Source organism: Capsicum annuum, chromosome 6, assembly GCF_002878395.1.
Source record: "Capsicum annuum cultivar UCD-10X-F1 chromosome 6, UCD10Xv1.1, whole genome shotgun sequence".
In the NCBI taxonomy this organism is placed as follows: Eukaryota; Viridiplantae; Streptophyta; class Magnoliopsida; order Solanales; family Solanaceae; genus Capsicum; species Capsicum annuum.
In genome coordinates this window covers 58,394,794-58,404,253 of record NC_061116.1, presented here as the reverse complement: position 1 = coordinate 58,404,253, position 9,460 = coordinate 58,394,794, and positions in this window count along the sequence as shown.

Here is a 9,460-nt window from a genome sequence, read left to right as displayed (position 1 = left end):
AATAAATAACATAGAAAATCTAGAATTAGATATACATTACAGTACAGTTAGGATAAATTATTATACAGAAATTTGTAACTCTGCAATTACTACAGGATAAAATAATAAACCAAACAAAGCTCTTTTGAATTCGAGTAAATCATTTGATGATCTTTCATTCTTCTAGATTTTAAATGGATTATTAATTTTGCTTCGATACTAGATATTAAGGTAATTAGGTTATCCAAGAACTAGCAAATAATTATACTAATGGAAACCCAATATGGAGCTATTATTCGAGAGATCATCAAATGATTTACTTATATGGTTGCTGTAAAGATATATTAACCTAACTAAGGTTGGGGTAAAATCCCAAGGGAACACATGGACCTACAAATCTTAGTAGTTGTAGCCTGGGGACAGAGCAAGAAAAGTAAATGGTCGGATTGTTTGTAGTAATCTCGAGCAAGGAAATTTATTAACTTAGTTGTAATCATTATTAAGTGAAAACTAGGATTGTGATTTCTATGGCTTCTTAACTCTGTCAGCTTATCATGCATTGCTTAACAAACCCAATAGCTTGCATGTAGAATCAATAAGTTATGTACATTCTACAGTCTTTTGGTTGAGTTGAAGGATTTTACCATTTACCTTTTGAGTCTCAAGGTGTTGCACTACTAACCCTTATCTTAATCATAGTTAAATATTACCTTTTGAGTATCTAGTTATAGATGAAACCTAACCATCTTTATAGATAGATCCTAGAAGCGTGGATCCACAATTAAACTTTAAATTACTGTTGTATTTAACTTTTCCTAGTTACTACTCCCCTTTTGGAGTAAGCACCAATATCTAGGCAGGATCCTAACATGTTCACCCATTAAGAAATCAATCATAATGAAGATAAACAAATGTATGTCATGGGTATTGGTTCAGATCCACAATCGCACTTCCCCTATCTTCGTCAATTTGCCAGGGTTTCCACAACCCTAGTTATGGGTTTTAGACACTCATGATTGTGAAGAAATAAATAACATTCATATTAGAAAGAATAGATGAAATCACAATGATAAGACGAATAAAAACCCACAACCGTAAACTGAATAACTAACTAAAGTCAATACAAAAGAATTCCATGATCAAAGATGGATCTTGGAATCAAAATATGTTACTAAGTATCAAAAGTGTGTAACTCTTAAAAAAATTACATAAGGAGTATTTAAAGTACATGAGGAAACCCTAAAACCAAAGCCCGAATGAAATAGGAGAAAATTGGGTCGTTGGCCACCTACTATATGTACTTGCAGTCTGGCACAGGCGCAGGTAGTACCTGCAGTCTTGACACTGGGCACAGTTGCAGAATACAGGTACAAATCCTATCACCTAGCTCTCGAGATTTTGAACTCTGGCACCTACTTTATCTACCTATGGTTCGTAGGTCCTACACGCGGTCTGTAGGTTGACTTGGTAGGTGTTGGGAGTTATCTTTTAAGCTCTTTTCCAACTTTCGAACATGCTTTGATCACAAAAAAGCCGAAAAGTATCTACAATATTCAAAATTGGTAAAAAATGGCCAAAAATACCTTTTTCAACTTTTTTATGAACTTTACTTCCAAAACATGGTTTTCGGCAAAACATAACCAAAACAGATCATATCTAATAAATATGCCTCAGAAACTTGCATATTTCCTAGTTTTAAGTAGCGAAAGTGCTATATTTCTATAGCACATCAACACCTTCAACTTAGAATGTTTACAAATTCATAGGCAATAAAAATACAACAAAACAAAAATAATGCTTAACTAAGAGAATCTAAGACATTTAAGGAAGTCAATCATCACATTAACTTCAAAAACAACATCCCTGCTTATATCTCTTTTAAGAACCAATTGTGTATGAACACAAACCACAACAATATGACACAAAGGGATTAATGTATGGCAATTACATTAGCAATAGGCAACCAAGCATAAGTATATTACATTATCTGGAATAAGAAAATAGTTAGCAATATTACTCAAGTGATCTCACAACAAAGATGTCCCACTAAATTATATAAAATAATGCATGTCAATGCAGGGATGGTCAAGAGCCAGTCACACTCAACAAAGAAGTTCCAGTTAATACATGTCAAATAATATAGGCTAGCCCTTATTTTCTTTACCTAATATTTAGAAAGTCAAGTTAGGATCACTATTGGACTTTTCTCAGCTTTTAATGTAGGCTTAGGGGCTGGTATGATACATATGGACATATCAAGTGTGTAAGCCTCATTGGAACTACACTTAGCTTGGGGTCTCACTTACTAGTCAATTACCTTTTTATTTCACCCTTGTTTCTCCCTTTTATTAATTTATTCTTACATTCAAGTTGGGTGTGGTCTTTTATTTTTTATTTTTTTATTTTTTCATAATTTTTCTCTTTTTCTTTTTCTTTTCCTACCATACCCATCCCTACTAACTTTTTCTTACTTTACCCCTCTTCATACCCTCTTTACATTATGCACCCCTATGATTGCCACCCTCAACTTATGCATTTTTCCTATGTTGAGGTGCACAATTTCCAAGGAGGACCAGGGTAAAAACAGGTTCATTGTACTATAAATAGGAAGGTGAATGGTGAAAAAAAGAAAGATAGGCTTATAAGGCTCAAAACAGGGATCAAAGGATGTAATTCGCACATGGAAGGTCATTAAGGCTAAAAGTTGGCTGAAATAACAAATGGCCTATGATTGTTTCCTAACCCACTATCCTTCAACTTAGGCAAGACTAACTAGGCAAGTTCTGAATTTGACATATCAAGGGAACTAGGCTGTAACTGACACATACATAGCACATAGTTAATAGTAGCAACTACTACCTATTCGGTTCATGCAATTGTAAACAAATGGTTATCATTTCTCCAATCCTAATGCTATGAGAAGATCAACAAAGTTCACACATATATACATCTACAAAGTTCTAGCAAATAAAATTTTTGAAGGGTATCAAAATTTAGTAAAAACATGACTACTACCCTAAATACTTAAAAATCTCCTAATTGCACAAAACATCACAACACAATACAAAAATTAAACAAAATACGACTCAAAATTATTCTAGACATGCCAGTTCTACATCCATACCATGACCAATAGGAAAAGAAGCATGACAAAAAAACCCACGGTGACATTATATGCCCACCCCCAACTAAAAATTGTGTGTTGTACTCAATGCACTAAAACTAAGTAAACATATGGATGTGAGAACATCTATGGGAAAGACTAAGTGCCCTAATCCCGAGCATCCCCAGATGGGAGAATATCAGCTGGCGATGGTGGTGGTGGTGGCGGTGCACTACTAGATAATGCACCCATTTCTATAGATGCATGCCTCAGCCTGTCGATGAATGCAGTCTCTAAAAAATCATGGCTGACCCTTTTAATGGCATCCTTCTCTGTCATATCAAGATCCTACAAATTTCTTATGTAACCTCTCTTGCTCCTAACTAATAGGACCTACTCACCATAGTCTACAAAGAAATCAAAGTGTCTCGATTCATACGGAGGTGATCCATGGACAAATAGGAATTATAATTGAGGGAGTGGCCATTACATATCTTTCTGTAAGAGAGCATACCTTTGCTTGAAGGATATCAAATTCCTTCTTCATTTGAGCTATTTCTAGCATACCTATCTCTTTATATCAAAATATAACTCTCTAACTAATTGAGATATTTTTTGAAATTAACGTTTAGCTCTAACAATGCAGCTCTCTGTGCAGCCTCGCATCTAGTATCAGCCTGCTCAAATTTGGTTCTAACCCTAATCTCATCTACCTAAAGAGGGTATTTATTTCGGTTTTGATAACCTCCAACTGAGCAGCTGTGGCCCTCTAGCTATCCACCAAGCTCTACAAAAACACACTAGATACAGTAATGATACCTATCATAGGAGCTGTAGTGGATGGACGAGTAGGCTCTGTAGATACACCAACTGACTTTGAGGTCAAAACTAGGCTTTCAGAAGAAGTAGCTTATGTCCCCTCGCCCCGTATACTTAAATTTGGAACCTTTTTTTTCTCCCCTATATCCATGTCAAAACTAACACCCACATTATTAAGATATGCCTCATTAGGATTTGTAGAAACTACTAGGCCTTTAAACATGGCCTGTTGTACTCTTATCCGCTCTCTCGATATCCTAGAAATGCCTGAAGGTTCTAAAACCTTCATGATCCTCGTCTGTGCAGTCACCATTGCAAGTACCATCTCATCAACTCTCGATATCTCAGGGATACTAGCCTTATCACATAGTCTCTATATCATGAAAGAAAATGCTAGATTAGCCAACTCCACAACGGATCTATCATATAACTCATACCTAAAGATGGCTGCAAAATTAATATCATATTCGACCATCAAACAGGAAACCAATGAAGCTCCTTCCCATGGCAATGTATTATCTAATTTAGTGGGTATCAGTCAGTATCTAATCAGCAACCACCAAAACTTGACCTCCAATTTCAAAAGGCCCTTCTTAATAACATCTTTCCCCTTAATCCATGGGGTGCATTACCCAATGGTAAAATATAATCGGCTATCCACCTTACCATCTGTAAGACCCCAATTTTCTGAACTAGAATGCTACATGATGCTTATGACTTCGAAGGACCACAAGCTAACCCATGACTGATATCTGTACCTGTGCACTGCAATATATAATGTAATAATGCAGAAAACATGAACATGTAGGCCATAAGGTTCAACTGAATAAAGAATCTATAAAATAGTAACATTTGTGTGGGTGAAAGATACCCAAAATAACTGAAAACTGAATCTAAAAGTTAAATATGAGTGTAAATCCGAAAGCCACTAAGTACTGTCTGAAATAAGGAGTTTAAGGAACATGTCTCCAACTAACTTGTAAAACTCAACTGAAGAAATAAATGAATAAATCAAATAATGTCATCCTCAAATGATGAGGACTCACTGCAACTCTATACGCTGAATGCGACTGCTACTTATGGTCTAGGACTTGTGCCTCTGAACCTATGGTGTAACATGAAAAGAAAGCACCATAGCGCAAATGCGTCAGTACAACTGAAGTACTGAGTATACAAGTGAGGTAGGTTAATGCAAGGGTTTACGTGTATAAATATACTACTGACTGAGTGCTATGAACGTAAGAGTACAAACATACATACATAGTAACTAAGATCGTGAGTAAGTGATGGATAAATCTGTATGCAAATACATGGCTGGAACCATAGTTTTGATAACATGGATAACTGTATCTGACAGCCCTGAATCTAGTTGAACTCTCTGAGTTCCATGCTATAACTGAATTTAACCGTATCTAACAGTCCTGGTATACTGATATCTGAAAAACTGTCTGAGTTCTTTTTTACTGAGACTGATACTGAAATTGAGGGAAGTAGTTGTTTAACCGACATGCCCCATATGTGCCATTATGGCTAAGATGGGTTCCAATCTTAGCCCTGACTAGAAGGGTGTTAATACCACGCCACTGGTAAGGACAACATGTAAGCACCCCTCATATAACAGGTAACTCTAGTGAGAATAGTGGAAACCCTTATATAACAGGTTAAGCCACCTCATCTACCCTCATATAACAGGCTGTGATGTCTCAACCTATGGTGGCTACATAGTTCTGGAACGCAAGGATGACTACTAAGAATCACACCCTCATATACAGGTGAGTTCCCATCCTTGAGTTTACTCGATGCTAACTTCTACTCCCATCCGAAAAGACTAAACATGATTCAAATAACTGTACATGGACAGATTAATTGACTTCCATTGACTGACAGAGTAGTACTATTATTTGAGAGTTAACTGGGATCAAGAGATTTCTGAGGTTTCCTGAGTCACATGACTGACTGATTTCTATAGATTATAGCTTGACTGAAATTATCATGACAACATGACATAGATCTAGGCACACAACTATGTTTTTTGAGAACGAATACCCCCAGGACTCGGTAGAAGAAAAATGACACACATGACATGACTTGATCATAAGGTTGGAGTCAACAATTCTCTATATCATAAGTAGGGGATAATATACTTCATGCATTTAATAAATACCTCAAACATGGTAGGGAAAGCATAGATATAATTCGCATACAAAATTCATATGTCCATCATCATACATACTTCATGCCATCACCATAAGAATACATAAATAGCATGGGCACTCATATTGAAGTGTATCGCTAACATGAACTTTTCATTTAGATATCATGAAATTATGTAAATATGAAATTATAACATCCTAGGGATTTTATCAAACACCTTACATGGATTCTTTAAAGCATAGGTGGATTTCATACTTGCATTAGTTCAACCCACCCAAAGTTCATGATTTTCGACCAACAATCACATATATTTCATGAAAAATATCCTTAGATATCATCTTGAAACTTGAACAACCATCATCAATGTATACATGCTTATATCACCACAAAAGTTTACAAAATAACATTTAAAAGCATGGTTCTTGAACTCTATGAACGAATTGAATCCATAGATGAATACTGTGCATACCTTAAAGCTTGATCTTGAAAGAGATCTAAGGTTTCTGAAGGTTCCTGAAGAAATCCTTAGGCTTGCCCTTGATTTTTCTTGACTATGGTTTAACCCCTTTGGGAAAGAATGTTCTTGTTTCTGCGGAGATGATTTTGAGAGGAAACCCTAATCTTGTGGTTGAATGTGTATAAGAGATCTTTTTGAGATGTTTTAACTAAAGAGAATGGAAGATAATACGTTCATTGAGGGTTATAAGTTGTGTCTAGTGAAGGGAAACAACCAAAATACCCTTATGAAATAAATTCCCAGTTTCTGAAAATCATAGCTGACGACATCTATGACAAGGCATCAAAAGTGTGGTAAGCCATAAAAAATGTCCTCACACAGGAGCTGGAACTGATGGTTTCTGCATAAGTCTGACGACCTTCGTGGTAGGGCATCACAAATGTGGTAAGCTACCATGAATATCGTCACTTAGGAGCTGGTTTCTGCCTAAGGCTAACGACCTTCGTGGTAGGGCGTCGCAAATATAGTAAGCTATCACGAATGTTATCACACAAGAGTTGGATTCTTCCTAAGGATGACGAACTTCATTGTAGGGCATCACAAATGTCGTAATCTACCACGAATGTCGTCACACAATTTCCAGCCTGATATGCTGGAGTAAAATAGGAATAACTCTTTGCTCCGATATCAGATTTAGGTGAAATTGGTATCGTTGGAAATTTAATTCAATTATATATCTTATTATAGGTCATGAAATCAAAAATTCCAAGTATAATGAGATATATGCTCATTTAAAATTGACTATACCAATATCCTTCTCAAGAATTCAATCGGTAAGGAATATTTTGATTCGTCTGATAACTAAGAGTTATTTGAAGCCTTAATATACATCTAAATTACTCATAAAACTATAAAAGAACCATGATGTAGTATGAATGATCTTGGTACATGGATCTAATATTGGTTTGGATTTTTTAGGGTATTACAATATCTCCCCCTTGGAAACATTCGTCCTCGAATGATGACTGCTTGAGAGGGGAGAAAAGATAAAACAACGCATATACTGATCATGATCAACTGGCACATGATTTTAGGACTGAATTGAATTCTAAACTGAATATAGCTCAACTGAACATGCATATCTGATGTATAAATGATAAGCTGAACCCATTAATGCATGATAAGCTATTTAGTAATACTTGATATAAATTTTTATAGTTGAATTTTGAACATGTAATTGACTCAGATTAAGGAAAATGGTTACCTCGAGCTAAGCCTGAATTAACGGAGAAAAGATGAGGGTACTTGGTTCGCATGTCTGCTTCTTCTTCCTAAGTAGCTCCCTCTATGGACTGATTCCACCAAAGAATCTTGACTAGAGGGACTTCTTTGTTCCTCATCCTACGAGTATGATAGTCGAGGATTTTGACCAAAATCTCTTTATAAGAGAGGCTATTATGGATGTCAACACTCCGAATAGGGACTACAACTACTGGGTCACGTATGTACTTCTTGAGCAAAGAGACATTGAAGACTAGATAAACTGAGGTTACATTTGAAGGCAATTCAAGGTCAAAGGCTACCTTGCCGAAGCAACTGAGAATCCTGAAGGGACCTACAAATCGGGGACTGAGCTTTCCCTTCTTGCCGAATCTCTTAACTCCCTTCATAGGAGAGATCTTGAGATTGACATAGTCATCGACCTCGAATTCGAGATCCTTTCTACGAACATCCATATAAGACTTCTGTCGGCTCTGATCAGCCCGAAGTCTTTCTCTGATCAACTGAAATTTCTCTAAGGCATCGAATACTAAGTCAGGCCTTATGATTGATGTCTCACTAATTTCAAACCAATCGATCTGAGAACTATATATCCTACCATAAAGAGCTTCGAATGGAGCCATATGAATACTGGAGTGATAGTTGTTGTTGTATGCAAACTCAATCAAAGGCAAGTGGTCATCCCAGATTCCCTTGAAATCAATTGCACACGCCCTTAGCATATCTTCTAGAGTCTGAATGGTCCTTTCTGCTTGACCATCTGTCTGAGGATGAAATGTTGTACTGAGATGAACTTGGGTACCAAGAACCTTTTGGAATGCATTCAAAAAGTTAGAGGTGAACTGGATACCTCTGACTGAGATGATAAATAGTGGAACACCGTGTAATTTAACCAAATCCCTGATATAGAGTTTGGCATAATCCTCGGCTAAGTAAAAGGTATGAACTGGAAGGAAATGAGCTAACTTGGACATTCTATCTATAATGACCCAAACTGAATCATGCTAATGACGTGTTCTAAACAAACCCGTCATGAAGTCTATGTTCACTTCTTCCCACTTCCAAGTAGGAATAGTGAACTCCTGTATAGAACCACTAGGTTTCTGATGCTCTATCATAACCTACTGACATGTAGATAACTTAGCCACAAACTCTGCAACATCCCTCTTCGTCCCACTTCACTAATAGATCTCTCGCAAGTTGAGGTACATCTTAGTGGCCACTGGATGAATAGAGTATAGCGCACCATGCGCTTATGCAAGAATTCACTGCCTCAAGTCATCTACACTGGAAATACATAGATGACCCTGACAACAAAGAACACTATCTTCCCCTTGGCAGAAAACCTCTACTTCCTGACTCTGAACTGACTCTTTTATCTTGAAAAGGATAGGATCCCTGTCTTACTTCTCTTTTACCTCAGAAACTAGAGATGACTCTGAACTACTCGAAACACATACACCACTCTCTGAAGAGTCAACTAAGCGAATACCTAGTCTGGCAAGCTGGTGAATCTCCTGAGCTAATTTTTTCTTACTATCCTCCACATGGGAAACACTATCCATGGACAATCTACTGAGTGCGTCGTCCACTACATTGGCCTTGCCAGGATGATAAAGAATACTCATGTCATAATCCTTCAAGAGCTCTAACCATCTTCTCTGACA